The following is an 18,172-nucleotide window of genomic DNA, read 5'->3' on the forward strand; positions in this document are numbered from 1 at the left end:
AAAAAACCCAAACCTGGGTATTATTTCAAAGAAAACAAAGTTTAAAAAACAAACTGAAAACACAGTTTCAAAGAAAAATTCTAACACATTTCTGTGCAGTCCTGTTGGATTTGGGATTTGCCATGAGATACTGAAGACAGTTTTTTACTGAATCAGACTTCCAAAATGGCACAGCATAACTTTAATTTTTCTTCTCTACCATCAAAAATCATCTCTGGATTTTGAGAAGCATTATGAAAATTTTTCATGGACAAAAAGTTGCTATGATGTAAATCATAGATAACAAAATTCTCCAAATACTTTTGACTCTGGTATTCGGCATCCTAATGAAGATAACACTGTAAGGTAAGAAAAATTGGGTGACGTATACAAGGAATAAATGGTATTGAAAACATAAATTATTAAAAGGGATATACTGTCTTAGGCTGCTTGAAATGTTACAACAAAACTCCATAGACTGGATGGCTTAAACAACAGACATTTATTTCTCACAGTTCTGGAGGCTGGGAAGTCCAAGATCAAGGTACCAGTATGGTCAGGTTCCTGGTAAGAGCTCTCTCCTTGCCTTACCAATAGCCATCTTTATGCTGTGTCCTGACATGGTGGGGAGAGAGATAGCAAGCTCTCTGGTCTCTTCTTCTAAGGGCACTAATCCAATCATAAGGACCCAACTCTTAAAACCTCAGCTAAACCTGATTACCTCCCAAAAAGCCCCCATCTCAAATACCACCACACTGGGGGTTAGAACTTTAACATATGAATTTGTGGTATCTGTGGAAAAGATACTATGGTAGAAGTTCCTATTCTTATAGCAGTAATTTCCATTCAAGAAAAAATGACTCCACAAAAATAATGTCCCTAACAATGAAACCAAGGGCGGGAATGGGAGATGCCAAGGGGAGACAAGTGAGAATTCAAACAGGTTGAGCCTGAAGATCCTATATCCTTTACTCCTGAATATGAGATATAACTAAATTGAACATCTTTAGCTCTAGGTATATAGGGCCTACATGCACAAACACATAAATACTCAAGCAAATAAGTCTCCTAAGCTTCTTTCTTAGAATAGCCTCTAAAACCTTTATCTAGAGTACTGAGAACGATTGTCATTGAGGAAGATGATACAAAAGGCTGGCAGAGGGGAACCTGGGTGGCTCAGTGAGTAAAGCAACTGACTCTTACTTTCAGCTCAGGTCATGATCTCATGGGTTGTGGGACTGAGCCCCATGTCAGGCTCCATGCTCAGTGGGAAGTCTGCACGAAGATTCTCTCCCTCTGCCCCTCCCCCCATTCACATACACTCCCTCTCTCTCTCTCTAAAATAAATAAATAAATCCTTAAAATAATAATAATAAAAATAATAAAAGACTGGCAGATATCTGGATTCCCAGGAGTAGAAAATTTTTAGTTATAGCCAGTTAAGAACAAGGCTGGTTCAAGTGGTATGAAGTCTTAGTCCCTAAATGTGCTGCTCTTCCTACAAAAGCTCACCAAGGTAAAGCCAAACTAAAGAAACTAAAGATTGGACTTCTTTCATTCATAAGTCCACCTACAATATTGATAATTTTAATACTTTTGAATCAGCTGCCAAGAATGTTAGTGCAAAAAATTTAATAAAAGAGTATAATCACTCAAATTCTTATTCACTTGTTGACAGAATTAATCAACAGCCTCATCTATCCAAACTGATTTGAATAGGCACTGATAAAAAATGTGAATACTTGAAAACATTGAAAAGGGACAGAAAGGAAGAGGAAACTGAAGATGAAAGTCAGGTTGATCCTGACTTTGCGTAATAGCAATAGTATCCTCCAGAAACGGCTATCAACCAAAACTTTGATGAAAATTATATTCCTCAAAACAATAACAATGCTGCTGTGATTTCCCAACAAACCATTCAGTCTTCAAATTTTCCACAAACTGATGTGAATATATAGAAGATATTTGGAACAGTACCTGGTACATAGCAAACCTGCAATAATGTTAAGTATTATGTAATACAGTAGGAAATATGGTGCTATCAGCTCTGGACTTAAAATAATTGTAGTTTGTACTTGTGTCAGTCATAGCTCAATATCTGCCATGTTGGCTATTACTTGTAGGTACCAGGGCAAGTACCAATTTCTGGAAAGTCTGGTGATAAGATATGAGATAAGCACTCAAAACTATAATGTACATGCTAAATAATAAAAAAATTAAATTGTAGAGTACAAACTAATTGCTAATCAAATCCGAGAAGAGAGGACATCAAAACCTGGAATTCAGGACTTCTTGGAAAATGTGGGACTGACTTCAAGGAAGAATTATTTTTGTGAAGGTAGAATGTGTGAGTAGGCATTTAATTTGAAAAAAATTCTAATGCTCAATTTTTTAGATTAGTCTTTTTACTTACATATTGTTTATTTTGTAACCCCTTTTTAAGCAATAAAATCAGATTAATATAAGGCAAGCATTCAGTGATATAGGAACGTAAACTTTTTTTTAATGAAGAATTGGTTTAGAAAACCAATTATTACATCTTTCCTATATGTTCTGAATTTCTGTACATGACTCAATATGAATTGGATATTTGAGTTTTGTGAGATTGTAGAATATTCCAAATATTAGAAAAGCATGGGAAGATAGACAAGGCTCCTTAGATCACTCAGGCAAATTACTGCCATGTGTCATACCTTGCAGCAAGTTTATTCACATGTTACCTTGTGCTCTCTGTGGCCTGGCCTCAACAGGACTAGTCTACAAAATAGATGCTTTTAAAAACCAAAACTCAAACATGCATCATGGCGTTATTCCCATGTCTGTAATGGGACAGGTGCATCCTTGATTATTTACACAGAGTGCCAAGAAAAGGGGATTGTAGACAGAGCCAGCATGCCTTCCCTGGGCTTCTTCAAGAGTGCTCGTCACTAGCTGAACCCCAGGGATCTGGAAGTGGGATGAGAGTAAGCAGAAGGAGAGCAATATAAACAGAAGATTAAAATCGTAAGTAAAAAAAAATAATGGCTGAGGATGATGAGGAAAAATATATTTGGTTTCTCTCTTAATTTCCTTTGCTTTCTGAAAAGCTGAGGAATTTTGTTAGGAATAGCTTGTTAAGAATCATTTTGTATCAAGGAAACTAAACATAATGCTGATAAAATATACAACTATGTCAAACCTATGAACAATGTTAAAATATGTATTTTTTCTATTTAAAAGATGAAATGATTATGTAAGCAAAAATAGTATGTCAAGAGAAGCTGTGACATAGAAGAAAGAGCACTGGTCTTAGAATGAGGTTTTGGTTGGTGTCCTGCTCTTCCACCGTGATGGCTATGTGATTTCAGCCTCTGCTTACTCATGTGTGAAAGGGGGATAACATTGTCACCCATCCCACAGACTACTGAAGGATCTAATGGGTTGAATAGCAATCCCAAAAAGATATGTCCTAATACCCAGTACCTCTTAATGTGACCTTATTTTAAAATAGTGTCTTTGCAGATTTAATTAAGAAACTCAAATGGGAGATTATCCTGGATTTAGAGTGGGCCCTAAATCCAATGACATGTGTCTTTATAAGAGACAGAAATGGAGAAGACAGAGCCACAGAAGGGAAGACTAAGGAAGAAAATGAAGTTATGCAGCTACTAGCCAAGAAGTGCAAAGAATTGCCAGCAGTCACCAGAAGCTAGGAAAGAGACATGGAGCAGATTCTCCCTCCGAGACTTCAGATGGAGCCAACCTTGCCAACACCTTGATTTTGGAATTTTGGCCTCCAGAACTGTTAGAGAATAAACTTTTGTTATTTAAAGTCACCTAGTTTGAGGTAACTTGTTAAGTAGCCCTAGTAAACTAATATAGAGTCAAATGAAATATTATATATGAAAGTGGGCATAACAACTGCTGATAGCAGTCACTCGATTTTCTTTACTAAAATTTATTCTAATCCCTTTTGAAAGAGTTATTAATACTTTTGGAGTAAAATTATTATAAGATTTGTGCTTTTCCTGGGGGTAGCCATCTTCCATTGCCTCTTATCATAAAGAGATAGTGCAACCACTTAGAATACATAATTAAAATATTTTCATTGCAAGCAACAGAATCAACTCAGTCTAGTGCAGAAAAAAAAAAAGGAAAAACCCTACTAAATAAGAGGGTGGGAATTTTGAAGGGAGGTTACAGGGGTACCTCTGAAACTCAGAAGAAGAGCTAAACAATCAAGATTCAGACTCAATAGCAGGTGTTTCTGGATTATAACCACCAAATCAGAAGGCATGTGATTCTATATCCCGGACTGAAATATATTGTTTCTGCAGTATTTTCCTTTTAGAAAAACTGACAATTGAGGTCCAAAGGATCAAACCTTAAGAAAAAGAATCTCAACTGTGTTATTTGAAAGAATTTTAATTCCTGAAAAAAAACTTGACATTTACATATAGAAATTTGTAACTCTTTCATTAGCTTTTAAATAGATCAAGAAGCATCCCAACCCTTAATAATGAACACATTGTTTTTACTGGAAAACAGGGTAATGGAAAGCATCCAAAAAAAAAAAAAAAAAAACCACATTGTTTTTGTTGTTTTCATTTCCATCTCCTTCAGGAAAAGAAGCCTGGTTTGAATGTTCAGACTCATTTAAATAAAAATGCAACCATGACTTTTGAATTCTAAGACCTGCCTAACTGGCTGGAGTCTTAGGAAATATGTCTCTTAGATACATTATGCACCTTAAAATCCTGCTTGAGGAAATTATCATGTTTGAATTATTTTGAGATGCAGACAGAAACAAGGCATTTTTCAAGAATATATTCTTTTTGCCTTTGGCAATTTGCTCTCAGCTTCATTCAGAATTCTCACTAAGAGTTAGTGCAACTGGTAGGTTTCCTGCCCTAGAGATTTAAGTGAAAATAAAACTTAGATCACAAGTGAAATCAATTTGATAGATTCCTTCAAACTAAAGCTAAACCCAGTAATCTTTATTTGGAAAACAGTGGTCTATGGAGGAATAAAAAGACTAAGCTTACAAATATTTTTCAGGTAGGAAAATAAGACATTTACTGGAAACCCAAAATACATAAGAAAAAGGGTAGAAAACATCCATGCTACAATGTTTTGAAAAAATTTTAAATAGATAAGCTTCTTAATATCATGCAGATAAATTTCTTATAATCCTAGAATTAGAATCATTAGTATTTAAATCTTGGCAAGCACAAGCTAATAGGTATGCAGACATATACAGAAACAAAATGACCTCTGTTCTCTGGATGCTTTGGTCATAAATCAGTACAACACATCCTTCAAATATAGTCATTTTATTTCTCCCAGTTGCTAACACACAACCATAGTTTGTGAATGTTAATAATACCATATATATTAGCTTCATTTTTATAAAGACTCTCCACATGAAGACAAAGACAGCTCCCACATAATCCCAGTTTACCATAATTTCAGGAAAGACTGCCTCCTTCCCAGTAGTGCTAGAGAAAATAGCAAGATAAGAAATGCATCTGGGGGCGCCTGTGTGGCTCAGTCATTAAGCATCTGCCTTCGGCTCAGGTCATGATCCCAAGTTTCTGGGATCGAGCCCCACATCAGGCTCCCTGCTTCACAGGAAGCCTGCTTCTCCCTCTCCCACTCCCCCTGCTTGTGTTCCCTCTCTCGCTGTGTCTCTCTCTGTCAAATAAATAAATAAGATCTTTAAAAAAAAAGAAATGCATCTGGCACTAAGCCTGTACATAAACCAATAACTCAAGCTAGAGGGATAGCTACTCTACCAAATCTAAGTCATGTGCCAATCCCTGGAACAATGGGTGGGATCAGCCCCATGAACTACACATGGAGAAATGGTGTTCTTGAAAGGAAAAGAGGAATTTTCATCCAAGGGAAAAGCAAAAGAATGCTTGTTGAGTTTACCAGTTAGAGTCCCAACAGGAAACAAATGGAACACTCAAATTAAGGTAATTCAAGAAAATTTGTTTATGAAGAGATGAATTGCAAAGATATAAATGAGGTATAGAGGGACCACAAGAGATAGTATAGTACTTAGAAGATTTGTCCAAAGGGATAAGGGAAAGGAGGAGTTACTAAAATCAAGAAGCAAAGGGTCCTGTAAAGAAACCCTATTGTGAGTCACAAAGATCTTCAGTAAGGCACACAACTAACCCAAAATGAACTCACAAGAAGAGTGCCTGGGAAATAAACCCTCTCTCCCTCCAATCCCCTTCTAGGAATAACCTTTGGCTAAACTCAACTGAGATCTAGAGGTCATGGGAGCCCATTAACATAAGGCTTAAAAGGCAGGCCCCAGGGCAGCAAAATAGCAAGGGCAGATAATGGATCGTGAGGGGCAAATGAAAAATATGCAACACACTGAGCAAGCAGAAAGAATGTACATTATTTACCAGATCCCTGGCTGCTCATCCATTCATTCAAAAAATAGCAATTGTGTCCCTCAATGGGCAAAACACATTTTTAAGTAGGGAAAATACAAAATTAAAAGAGACAAAGTCTCTTCTCTCAAGGAGTTCACAGTCAAAAAAGAAAAAGGAGACTGAAACCTTTTTAAAGTGCAACAAACACATTATCACTCCAAGAATTTGATTCTGGAGCAGTTTTTCAATGATTTGTTATATTTTATCCCTATAGATTTTGACAAGCAGATTTTTTTTCTATATAGGAAATTACCTAATACATAATGGAGACCATAAATGATCACAGACATAAAGCTCTTGTTTTGTTGTTGTTGCTGATTTTTAGAGCGATCAAGTGCTCTCTAGCTCTAAGAAAAGGTACATGTACACAGTACTGAAGGAACACAAAGAAAAGGACTATTTTTAATAGGACATTAAGGGAAGGAGTTACTGGGGAGAACTACCATAGAGGGAGTGACTCTTCAATTGAATCTTTATAGATAAGTAAGGAAGCAAGCAGATCAATCAGGAGAATAAGGGAGGAATGACATTCTAGAAAGAGAGAATATTATAAGGAAAGCCATGCAGCGGTATTATAATAAATACAGCATATTAAAACAACTGTATGAAATCCAAAATGACCAGAAATTATATAGTCCACTACTCAATGAATGAGAAAGCCAGAAAATGTTATTTTGTGCATGTTTATATGTATGTATATCATTTTTTAAAAATTGAGAACTGATAATATGCCTTACATTTCTTTTCTATACCCCAACATACTCCAAGGTTGTAAGTAATGAAGCTGAATAAAAAAAGTGTCAGATTAAATTTGTGTTTAGGGCACCTGGGTGGCTGTCATTAAGCGTCTGCCTTCGGCTCAGGTCATGATCCCAGGGTCCTGGGATCGAGCCCCGCATTGGGCTCCTTGCTCAGCAGGAAGCCTGCTTCTCCCTCTCTCACTCCCCTTGCTTGTGTGTCTCTCTATCAAATAAATAAAATGTTTTTAAAAAATTATGTTTAATTTTCATCAGTGAATAAATATTCTTGATTAGTTGATTTTTTTTAATAAAATTCAAATTGGGGCACCTGGGTAGGTCAGTTGGTTAAGCATCTGCCTTCGGCTCAGGTCATGATCCCAGGGTCCTGGGATAGAGGCCTGCATCAGGCTCCCTGCTCAGCCAGGAGCCCCCTTCTCCGTCTCCCTCTGCCTGCCACTCCCCCTGGTTGTGCTTTCTCTGTCAAATAAATAAATAAAATCTTTTTAAAAATAAATAAATAAATAAAATTCAAATTAATATTATTTTGAAGAAAATGCTAAGTAGAGATTTAAGAACAAGAATTATGAATTATTTCTAGGATTATTTTAGAACTCATTTGCCAACAAGATAATAAATTCTTCTAAAATAAAACTACCTACTCTGACATTGAAATAATAACATTTAAGGGGTTATTTCCAAATAAAGTCATACCAAAAGATTGAAGATTCATAGTGACATCAGTTTTTTTGTTTTATTTTTTTAAGTCTAGAAAGAAGTTTAAGAGAATAATTTCTACAAAATCATTCATAGTCACCATTTATGAAAGAAAAATTTTAAATCCCCAAATTACAGTAGAGTAGAATGAAATGAATCATGAAATATATATAATTTTTTTTACAGAATTCTAGGTTTAAAAGAAACCTAAATAATATTAACAACTTGATTATAAAAATTTACCTTGCCTATTAACAATATTGAAAAGAACTTCTAAGGATAAGAATAGATTAAAGCATTCAGAGGTGCTCATCTCTTTCCTGTCTGTTTACCTGCCTCAGTTTAAGTTTAAAATCTTTTTTTAACTATCTGCAGAAACTCCAGGGAACATGAGAGAAAGGTATAGGGAAAAGTCTGCTGCAAAGGGTAGAGAAGTAGAATGCAGTTTTAGTGGCCGAATACTATGGTGCCATTGAAAGCAGTTACCAGAGTGTTCTGACATGCTTGCCACTGAGACTTTGGGCAGAAGTGTAATTTTAAATGTACAAAAATCATCCTAAGATTAAAAGCCTAATTTTAAGTCTGCCATCAACTTAGTTTCTTTGAGTAAGTCCCTCATCTTTGAGCAAGTCTCTCACACTTGCTGAGCCTAGAATTATCTTCACCTCTAACAAAAGGATGTTGAATCAAAGCATCTCTAAATTTCTTTCTAAACCCTTGTGTTTGTTGATTGGCTAGTCTTCTCAACACCTGAATTTTCCCAAATCATTACATCAAGAACACAAGTTATCTCTGAGTCTCAAGGTTTTCAAGGTCTTGACTCCACCCTTCCCAATAAAAAACCTAGGTTAGCTTAATTTAAAAATTAAAAAAAAAAAATGGGTTAGTCTTCCAATCTGTGATGGAAGCCTCCTATGGTTCTCATGAAGGCAAATGGACTTGGAAAATCAGACCTGAGCAATGTTCTCAGGCTATCTCAAAATAGAAAGAGAAATGAAAAATCTAATACCAAAGAAGGAACTCTAAAACCAGTCTTGACTCCAAGGACACAGTGCAAAGTGGAAATTTGAAATTACTGAATAACAGAACTTAGTACTTACCATATAGTTGCTAGAAAAACAAGTCATTACGATCCTATAATAGCCAGTTCTCACCACACTATTCTAGTCACCATACTTCATCCTTAACAAGACCAGAATCAGACTGAGCAATAAGACCACTTAAGAGTCAGCAGCCTCCACCTTAAACATTCCACAACTGACTTGAGGGGAAGGAGTCATTACAATTGGACATTTAATCTAAAATACTTACAAATGAGGAAGGGACAATTCATATGAAACTAAGGGAGCAACTAGATTTAAGTAGAGTGGAATAAATCATATGAAAAATAAATAAGAAGACAACTGGTAGTAAGGAAATACAAAACACTCAAACTGGAGCTTCTCAGATTTTTCTTCTGAAATAATGACAGAGGACAATGAATGTATTCCCCAAGCCCTTCACAAGGAAGAACTCTCTCTGAAATCATATTCTTTCTCTTAAAATAAATTCATGTAAATTTTGTATTCTGCAACAAAATATTCTGGGAAAACAGGCATGTGTGTCCTGTGTCCTGATATCTCTATGGTGGTCATATCAGTTTAAGAAGCCCAGAACTAAAATATACAAGTAAGAATTATGAAAGTATCTGATAAAATAGAAAACACAAACAGAAGATTCGATCTATAATTAATGTATTAGTTTCAGACAATACTGCTGATGTGTAAATCACAGTCCTGGTAAGGATATCATAAAATCCCTAGGAGACTTCTCTCCTCTAACCTAAGATAGGAAATGCTACTGTATATTCTGATAAATTCTAGTAATTGCCTTGTCATAAAGCTCATCATTCTTAATTACTATCACTTATGTGATTTTTCTCCCTTCTCCATTAGTAGGCTTTATAAAGACAGGTACTATCTTCTTATTTACCACTGTCTTCCAGGTGTCTAATGTGATGCCTATAAACAACCATTTTGTTGAATCTCCCAGCCCTTGCTAGCCCACCCTGAATACCTTATTGTCAGTGCTAAGACTCTTAACAACATACCAAGAAGAAACTAATCCATAGTATTTAAATTAGGGACAATACGAATGAATTTTTTTCCTTTGCCTGAAGATTATAGACTTTTTAAAAAAGCTTAAAGAAAAATTTACAAAAATTTAAAAGAGACAGAGTTGATACCACAAAAGAGTAAAAAGCAAGACACTTTTCCCTTCAAACAAACAAATAAAAGAATATTTCAAAACCTGAAACAATTTGTCAAAAAAAGTTTTATAGATATAATGATCAAAACAAGGAACCATGAAAGTTAAAAGATAAAAAATATTTCTAAAAGATAAACAGATTTGACAATGAAGAAAGCTAAAGATAAATATTATTTTATTAGATGACACAGCCTTGCTAATATGAGAGCTGAACATTGAATTTCAGATGGATTTCAGACTATTGAGATAAAACAATAAAGAAAAAAGGGAATTAGAAATGTAAATCCAAGTAATTGTTATTTTTAGATCTTCTTGGAAGAGTATATTATTTGCCTGGTGACAGTATAAATAACAGAAGTTATAAAAATAGTTATTTCAAAATATATCAGTGATAATAATATTGGAAATTTATGGAATTTCTGATTAAGATGGCTGATGAAGTCTATAAATTTTACCTTTCCCTCAAAATGAAATAATATTAACAAATATTTCATTTTTAAAACATTGGGAAAAAAGCAAGGAAAATGCCAGCAGAAGCAATAAGAAAATCCTGGAAAATATATAACACATGAGAATAAATTAATGGGGAAATCCAACATTACCCGAAATCTATAACCACACACAAGTGAAAGGAAGAACCCTCTAAACAAGAAAGTTTTCCCAGCAGACCACAGAAATGGTACAAAGAGCAGAGACATGGGTGTGTGGGGCTTAGAAAAGGAAAGGCCCATGGGGATTCTACCAGGTAATTATTGAACAACAGAATATTTGCAGCTAATTCTATTTTTCCCCCAAGATAATGTTCTAAATAAACTCTGCAGAGGGAGTTCTAACTGAAGATATATTTGGATTGAGCATTGGGGCCAGAAAAGTGAGCAGTACCCTTATAGCTACTAAAATAAACAGGGAACATCCAGGAAGGAAGGAAGGAAGGAAGGAAGGAAGGAAGGAAGGAAGGAAGGGAAGGAGGGAAGGAGGGAGGGAGGAAGAAAAGAAAAAGAAAGAAGCTACTTACCTATCCCACCAGGACACATCCCCTCCCATCCACACATCGTCTGTACAGCTCCTATAATGAAGATATAATTCATTGTCCTACAAACAGATTTTTCAAGAATTCCTTGCTAGGTGGACAAAGCTAAAAAAAAAACACACTAAAGAAACAACCAGAACTCTCATATAACACTAGCGGAAGTGTCAACTGGCACATCCTCTTTGCAACCAATTTGTTTGGGAACTATACCTCCCTCCTCTCCTCTAATTTATCTTCCACACTGTTTTATGAATTGTTCTCTTATTAAAAATGTTTTACAAAAAAGAAAGGAAAGGAAAATTGGACTTCTGCATCCAGGAATGACAGGTAAATCAGATAAACTCTCCCACTTAGATCAATGAGAAAATCTTGCAAAATATATATTACATTAAAATTATCTACTTGAATGCATGACAGAACTAATATTATAGTGAAGAATTACATAGCCAAGATCTATGACAGAAATATCCAGAAAAGTAAACCTATCATTTGTGGTTGCTTGACCCCTGAGGGTATTTGCCAATTCCAGAAGTGATAGATGAAAGGTTAAGCAGTACTATGAAAGCTTCATGTTGGAAGTCAAAATCCATGAAGGATTGGAGCTCTAATAAAGCCCCTCACAATTTCACCTGGGAACTCCAAAAGGATCAGAGTGAATCAGAAGTAGCATAATCCTTGCACAGACTGCAGTCTTACAGTCATTTGCATGGAGCAAGAAAAATAACTGTGGACTATCCAATCCAGAAATGGAGGCTTCTTTGAAGGAAAATATTATCATAGGTCTTACATTTTTTTACCAATAATTTTGTCAATACAATGTCTAGCAAACAATAAAAATAAACTGTAAATGAGAAGATCAAGACAGCATGGACAAAAATAAGTAGAATCAACACACCATAAAAGTAGAACCACTAAAACTACAGATAATAAAATTTTCAGGTATAGATTTTGAAATAATTATGCTCATTAAAGAAATAAAATATTAAGTTCAAAATCTAAGCAAAGAACTAGAAACCATAAAAAATGGCATAACTTTGAACAAATCAAATAGAAATTTAACACTAAAAAGTACAACTGAAGTTAAGAACTTTCTGGAGGGGTACCTGGGAGGCTCACTCAGTTAAGCGTCTGCCTTCGGCTCAGGTCATGATCCCAGGGTGCTGATATCGAGCCCCACATTGGGCTCCCTGCTCCATGAGGGGCCTGCTTCTCCTTCTCCCTCTGCCTGCAGGTCCCCCTGCTTGTGCTCACTCTCTCTCTCTCTCTCTGATAAATAAATAAATAAATAAATAAATAAATAAATAAATAAATAAATAAAATTATTTCCATAATTATTATATCCATAATTAACCACAGAGGAATAGCATGAAAAATTGGAAGAGAAGGTACGAGAGACATTGTGACAAGTTATAATATGCATTATAACTAATTGTAAGACCATGAGAAAGAACAAAGAAAATGAAGTAGAATCAATATTTGAAAAGACAATGCCTAAGAATTTTCTAAAACTATTAAAATAAATCAATTCATAGATATAAAAATCCATATAAGCATAACCAGAAATAAAGAAAGAAATTCACACCTAGATGCATCATACTAAACAGCAAAACACAAAAGGAAAGTCTAAAAAGCAGCAACAGCAACGAAACTGATTAATTTCAAATGCCTTTATGCTAACTGCTCAACAGAAAAAAAAAAAAACAAAAACAAGAAAGTCAGAAGACAATGGAAGATACCTTCAAAGTATTAAAAGAAAATAGTTGCCACAAAGAAATGGAAAAAGTCCATGCTCATGGATTGGAAGAACAAATATTGTTAAAATGTCTATATTATCCAAAGAAATCTACACATTTAATACAACCCCTATCAAAATATCAACATTTTTCACAGAACTAGCACAAACAATTCTAAAATTTGTATGAAACTACAAAAGACCCCAAATAACCAAAGCAACCTTGAAAAAGAAAGCAAAGCTGAAGACATCACAATTCCAGACTTCAAGTTATATTACAAAGCTGTAGTAATCAAAACAGTATGGTACTGGCACAAAAAAAAAAAGATACAAAGATCACTGGAATAGAATAGAAAACCCAGAAATGAACCCACAAGTATATGGTCAACTAATATTTGACAAAGCAGGAAAGAATATCCAATGGAAAAAGGACAGTCTCTTCAACAAATGGTGCTAGGAAAACTGGACAGCAACATGCAAAAGAATGAAACTGGACCACATTCTTACATCATACCCAAGAATAAACTCAAAATGGATTAAAGATCTAAACGTGAGACCTGAAACCATAAAAGTCCTAGAAGAGAGCACAAGCAGTAAGGTCTCTGACATAGGCTGTAGCAACTTTTTCTAGATAGGTCCCCTGAGGAAAGGGAAACAAAAGCAAAAATAAATGATCAGGACTATGTCAAAATAAAAAGCTTCTGTACAGCAAATGAAACAATCAAGAAAACTAAAAGGCAACCTACTAAATGGGAGAATATATTTGCAGATGACATATCCAATAAAGGGTTAGTATCCAAAATATATAAAGAACTTATAAAACTTAACACCAAAAAAATGAATAATCCAATTTAAAAAATGGGCGGAAGACATGAACAGAGATTTCTCCAAAGAAGACATCCAAATCATCAAAAGACATATGAAAAGATGTTCATCATCACTTACCCTCAGGCAAATGCAAAACAAAACTATAATGAGCTATTACAACTACCAGAATGGCTAAAATCAATAACAAGAAACAACAGGTGTTGGCTAGGATATGAAAGAAAAGGAACACTAATGGACTGTTGGTGGAATGCAAATGGGTGCAGCCACTGTGGAAAACAGAATGGAGGTTCCTCAAAAAGTTAAAAATAAACTACCCACAATCCAGCAACTTCACTACTGGGTATTTACCCAAAGAATACAAAAACACTAATTCAAAGAAATACATGCATCCTTATGTTTATAGCAACATTATTTATAATAGCCAAGATATGGAAGCAGCCAAAGTGTCCATCGACTGGTGAAGGGATAAAGAAGAGATTGTATATATATATATATAATAGAATATTGTTCAGCCATAAAAAAGAATGAAGTCTTGCCATTTGCAATGACATAGATGGAGTTAGAGAGTATAATGGTAAGAGAAATAGTTCAGTCAGAGAAAGACAAATACCATATGATCTCACTCATACATGGAATTTAAGAAACAAAACAGATGAACATGGAGGAAAAAAAAGAGACAGACAAGCCATAAAACAGACTGTTAACTCTAGAGAAGAAACTGATGATTGCTGGAGGGGAGGTGGGTGGGGGATGGATTAAATGGGTGATGGGTATTAAGGAGGGCACTTGTGATGAGCACTGGGTATTATATGTAAGTGATGAATCACTGAATTCTACTACTGAAACTAACATTACACTATATGTTAAATAACTAGAATTTAAATAAAAATTTTAAAAAATGATCAAAGGGAAAAAAGAGAGAGAAATCAATAAACTCTATAGAGAACAAACTGATGGTTATCAGAGGGGAGGAGAGTGGGGGTCAGGTTAGATGGCAATAGGGATTAAGGAGTGCACTTGTCATGATGAGCACCAAGTGATATATGGAAGTGTCGAATCACTATACTGTACACCTGAGACTAATACTGTATGTTAACTAACTGGAATTAAAATAAAAACTTCTTTTTAATTTTATTAACTAATTAATTTAAAAAGGAAAGAAAAGAATATAGTTGCCACTTTAAAATTCTCCACCTGGTGAAAATAATATCTAGAAATGAAGGTAAAAGAAACCATTTTCAGAAAGGCAAAAACTGAGCGACTTTTTCCCAGGAAATATATACTAAAAGACTTATTACAGAGTGTTCTTCAAGCAGAAGAAAAATTATCCCAGATGAAAGGAAAGAGATGCAAGAGAGAATGAAAGAGAATGAAATATATAAATACATGGGTAAACATAAATAAATATTCATTGTAAAACGATTATGTTTCATGGGGTTAAAATGCAAATAGAAGTTAAAATGCAATAACAGCACAAAGGTAAATAAAGTCAGCACACTCTAAAGTACATATATGGTCTGAGAGGAAGGTAAAAAAGTTAACATTAGACTTTGATTAGTAAAGGATGCAGGCAGCAATCTATTAAATCTCTTAAAAAAGCAAAAGTAATTGAGGGGAAAAATTGAAATAATAATAATTCTTCAATCCAAAAGATTAAGACTCATTTATATTTATAAAGAAAAACCTGTCATATTAGCTTTTACCATGTACGTGCTGTTTTTCTAAGTGCTTTACAAACTCTACAAAATAGATATTATTATTGTATTCAGTAATAGGATTAATTGTACCCACTTATAATAACAGGAAACTGAGGCATAGAAATGATTAAAAAGCTTTCCCAAGATCACATAGCCAAGAAGTGGTGGAACCTGTATTCCAGCCCAAGCACTTTGGCTGCAGATTCCATTCTCTTAACAACTTACTACTAATTAAGAGCCTACTCCTTGCCAGTCATTATGCTAGACATTTTCATATCTCACAACAGTCCTTTTTAAGCATGCATTATTATCATTTCTGTGTTTCACGGACAATAAATTAATCAAGGCATCATTTGCCTGTGATCATTCCAGTAGTGAGTAGTACAGGTGGCTTGGATCCTAAATTCAGGTCTACATGACTCCAAAATCTATGTTCATATTAAGAGAGATGGGGAAAGCAGGATTCAAAAAGTTATAAAGGGCATTCTACTTTGGTGGTATTTTAAAGACTTTTTAAAATATTTAAATTGTCTTATTATAATTTTCATGTGAAAGGATGTTTCTAGATATGCTACTGAAAGTGAGCCCCACGATGGCTGTTGTATATGTTATCAGTGGTTCTCAAACTTTGGCATTTATCAGAAACACCTGGAAAAGTTGGCAAAAATCCAGAGGTCTAAGCCCCATCCTGCTTCTACAAGTCTGGTTTTCCCCAGCCTTTATTAGCTCTCCAAGTGATAGAGAATCACACAAAAGTTTGAGAACCACTGGGCTACATAATATTTGCTGCCTATCACTTACACCACTTGTCTGTTAACCCCCAGATTATCAGGGGACATTCTGGTAAATTCTGCTGACAGTCTGTTATCCAAAAGGTAAAGCTTAAGTTCCTTTAGGGACACAGGACATCTCACAGTCTAGGCCAGCCTAAGAATCCAGTCTCATTCTCCACTATTTCCATAATTTTCACTATCCCCCCAACCTGTACAAACACCCACTGCAGTCTCAACTACTGTATTATGATTCCCCAAATGTAGCTGGTGCTACTGGGTCTTTGCTTTGCACATATGATTCCCTCATCCTGGAAAACCCTTTTCCCATTTCTTTGCCTAGAAATCATATTTATCCTTCAGGACCTACCTGAAAAGTCATTCCCTCTTTCTTAAAACTTTTTTTTTTTACTTTCTTGTACTCTGCTATCACACCTCATTGGGAACCAAAAAGCACTTCTCATATCTCAGTTATGATATTTAGCATTTTATATTATGTAAGTATTTCCTAGTTAACATATCTACTCTCTCACCCTCATTCCACATACTCAAAATTGAAAGCAAGAATTGTACTTTATTTATTTGTTATTACTATAACCCTAGTATCTGGGTGCAGATGGTGTTCAGAACATGCTTATTGGATGAAGGAAACAAGTACTATAGACTTTCTAATATACTCTAACTCAATTCTTTGTACAGTGTACCTTAAAGATATGATCCAAGAGCAAAGAAAAAGTCAATTTCTTGATAAGTGTTATTTATAATCGGGCTCCAGCCCCGCATTAGGCTCCAGCCCCGCATCGGGCTCCCTGCTTGGCAGGAAGCCTGCTTCTCCCTCTCTCACTCCCCCTGCTTGTGTTCCCTCTCTCGCTGTGTCTCTCTCTGTCATATAAATAAAATAAAATCTTAAAAAAAAAAATGTTGAAAGTGATCCATCTGCCCAAGAATAGGGATATGGCTAAAACATATACACAAAACTATAGAATTACTAAAAATAAACATTTCAAAGAATGAATAGGTAGAGCATAGGGGACATTTAGGGCAGTAAAACTATTCTATATGATACTACAATGATGGATACATTTCATAAAACATTTGTCAAACCTTACAGAATGTACAACACCAACAGTGAATCTTAATGTAAACTATTGGGTCATTTTGGGTAATAACGATGTGTAGATGTTGGTTCATTATCTTTAACAAATGTACCACTCTGGTGTGGGATGTTGGTGGAGGAGGTGGTAAGTGTGTAGGAGAAAGGGGTATATGAGAACTCTCTATACCTTCTGCTCAATTTGCTGTGAACCTAAAACTGCTCTAAAAAATAAAGTCCATTTTTTTTAAAGATTTTATTTATTTATTTGACAGAGAGAGAAACAGCGAGAGAGGGAACACAAGCAGGGGGAGTGGGAGAGGGAGAAGCAGGCTTCCCGCCGAGGAGGGAGCCTGATGCGGGGCTGGAGCCCGATGCGGGGCTCAATCCCAGGACCCTGGGATCATGACCTGAGCCGAACAGCAGACGCTTAACAACTGAGCCACCCAGGCGCCCCTAAAGTCCATTTTTTTTTAAATAAATATTTCAAATGCGTCAACATGTTGGAAGTATATTTATACAGATACAGATAATACCATTAGATATTATGAAATGCAAAATGGAACCTACACTGGAATTCATATACTGTACATAGTTACTTAGCTATTAATGTAAAATAAGAAAAATATAGTTTAATTTCATTCTTTACTTTTTCTTCTTTACAGTTGTTGAATTTCACGGGAGGAAGGGAAATGAAAGGCAAAAGATAGGGCAGAGGAGGGAAAGAAGATGGGAAAGCAATTATGCTACTTTTTTATATGAGAGAAATTCATGTCAAAACTCTAAGAACCACTTCTTCCGGGAGCAGTTCTCAACCTCCATTCCATTGTTATTATGATGATAGGCTTGAAATATACTTTTTGCAAATGTTAGATTATTTTTGTCCATAAAGACTGCTGTGGTTTGGGCCT

General features: G+C 35.2%; 1 pseudogene; it reads left to right on the forward strand.

The window, feature by feature from the left end:
• The first annotated feature begins 756 nt into the window (after positions 1-756).
• LOC118002541 lies at positions 757-1,937 on the forward strand (annotated as a pseudogene).
• Positions 1,938-18,172: the final 16,235 nt, after the last annotated feature.

This window comes from Mirounga leonina, unplaced genomic scaffold (assembly GCF_011800145.1).
Source record: "Mirounga leonina isolate KUSES-001 unplaced genomic scaffold, KU_Mleo_1.0 Mir_82, whole genome shotgun sequence".
Lineage (NCBI taxonomy): Eukaryota > Metazoa > Chordata > Mammalia > Carnivora > Phocidae > Mirounga > Mirounga leonina.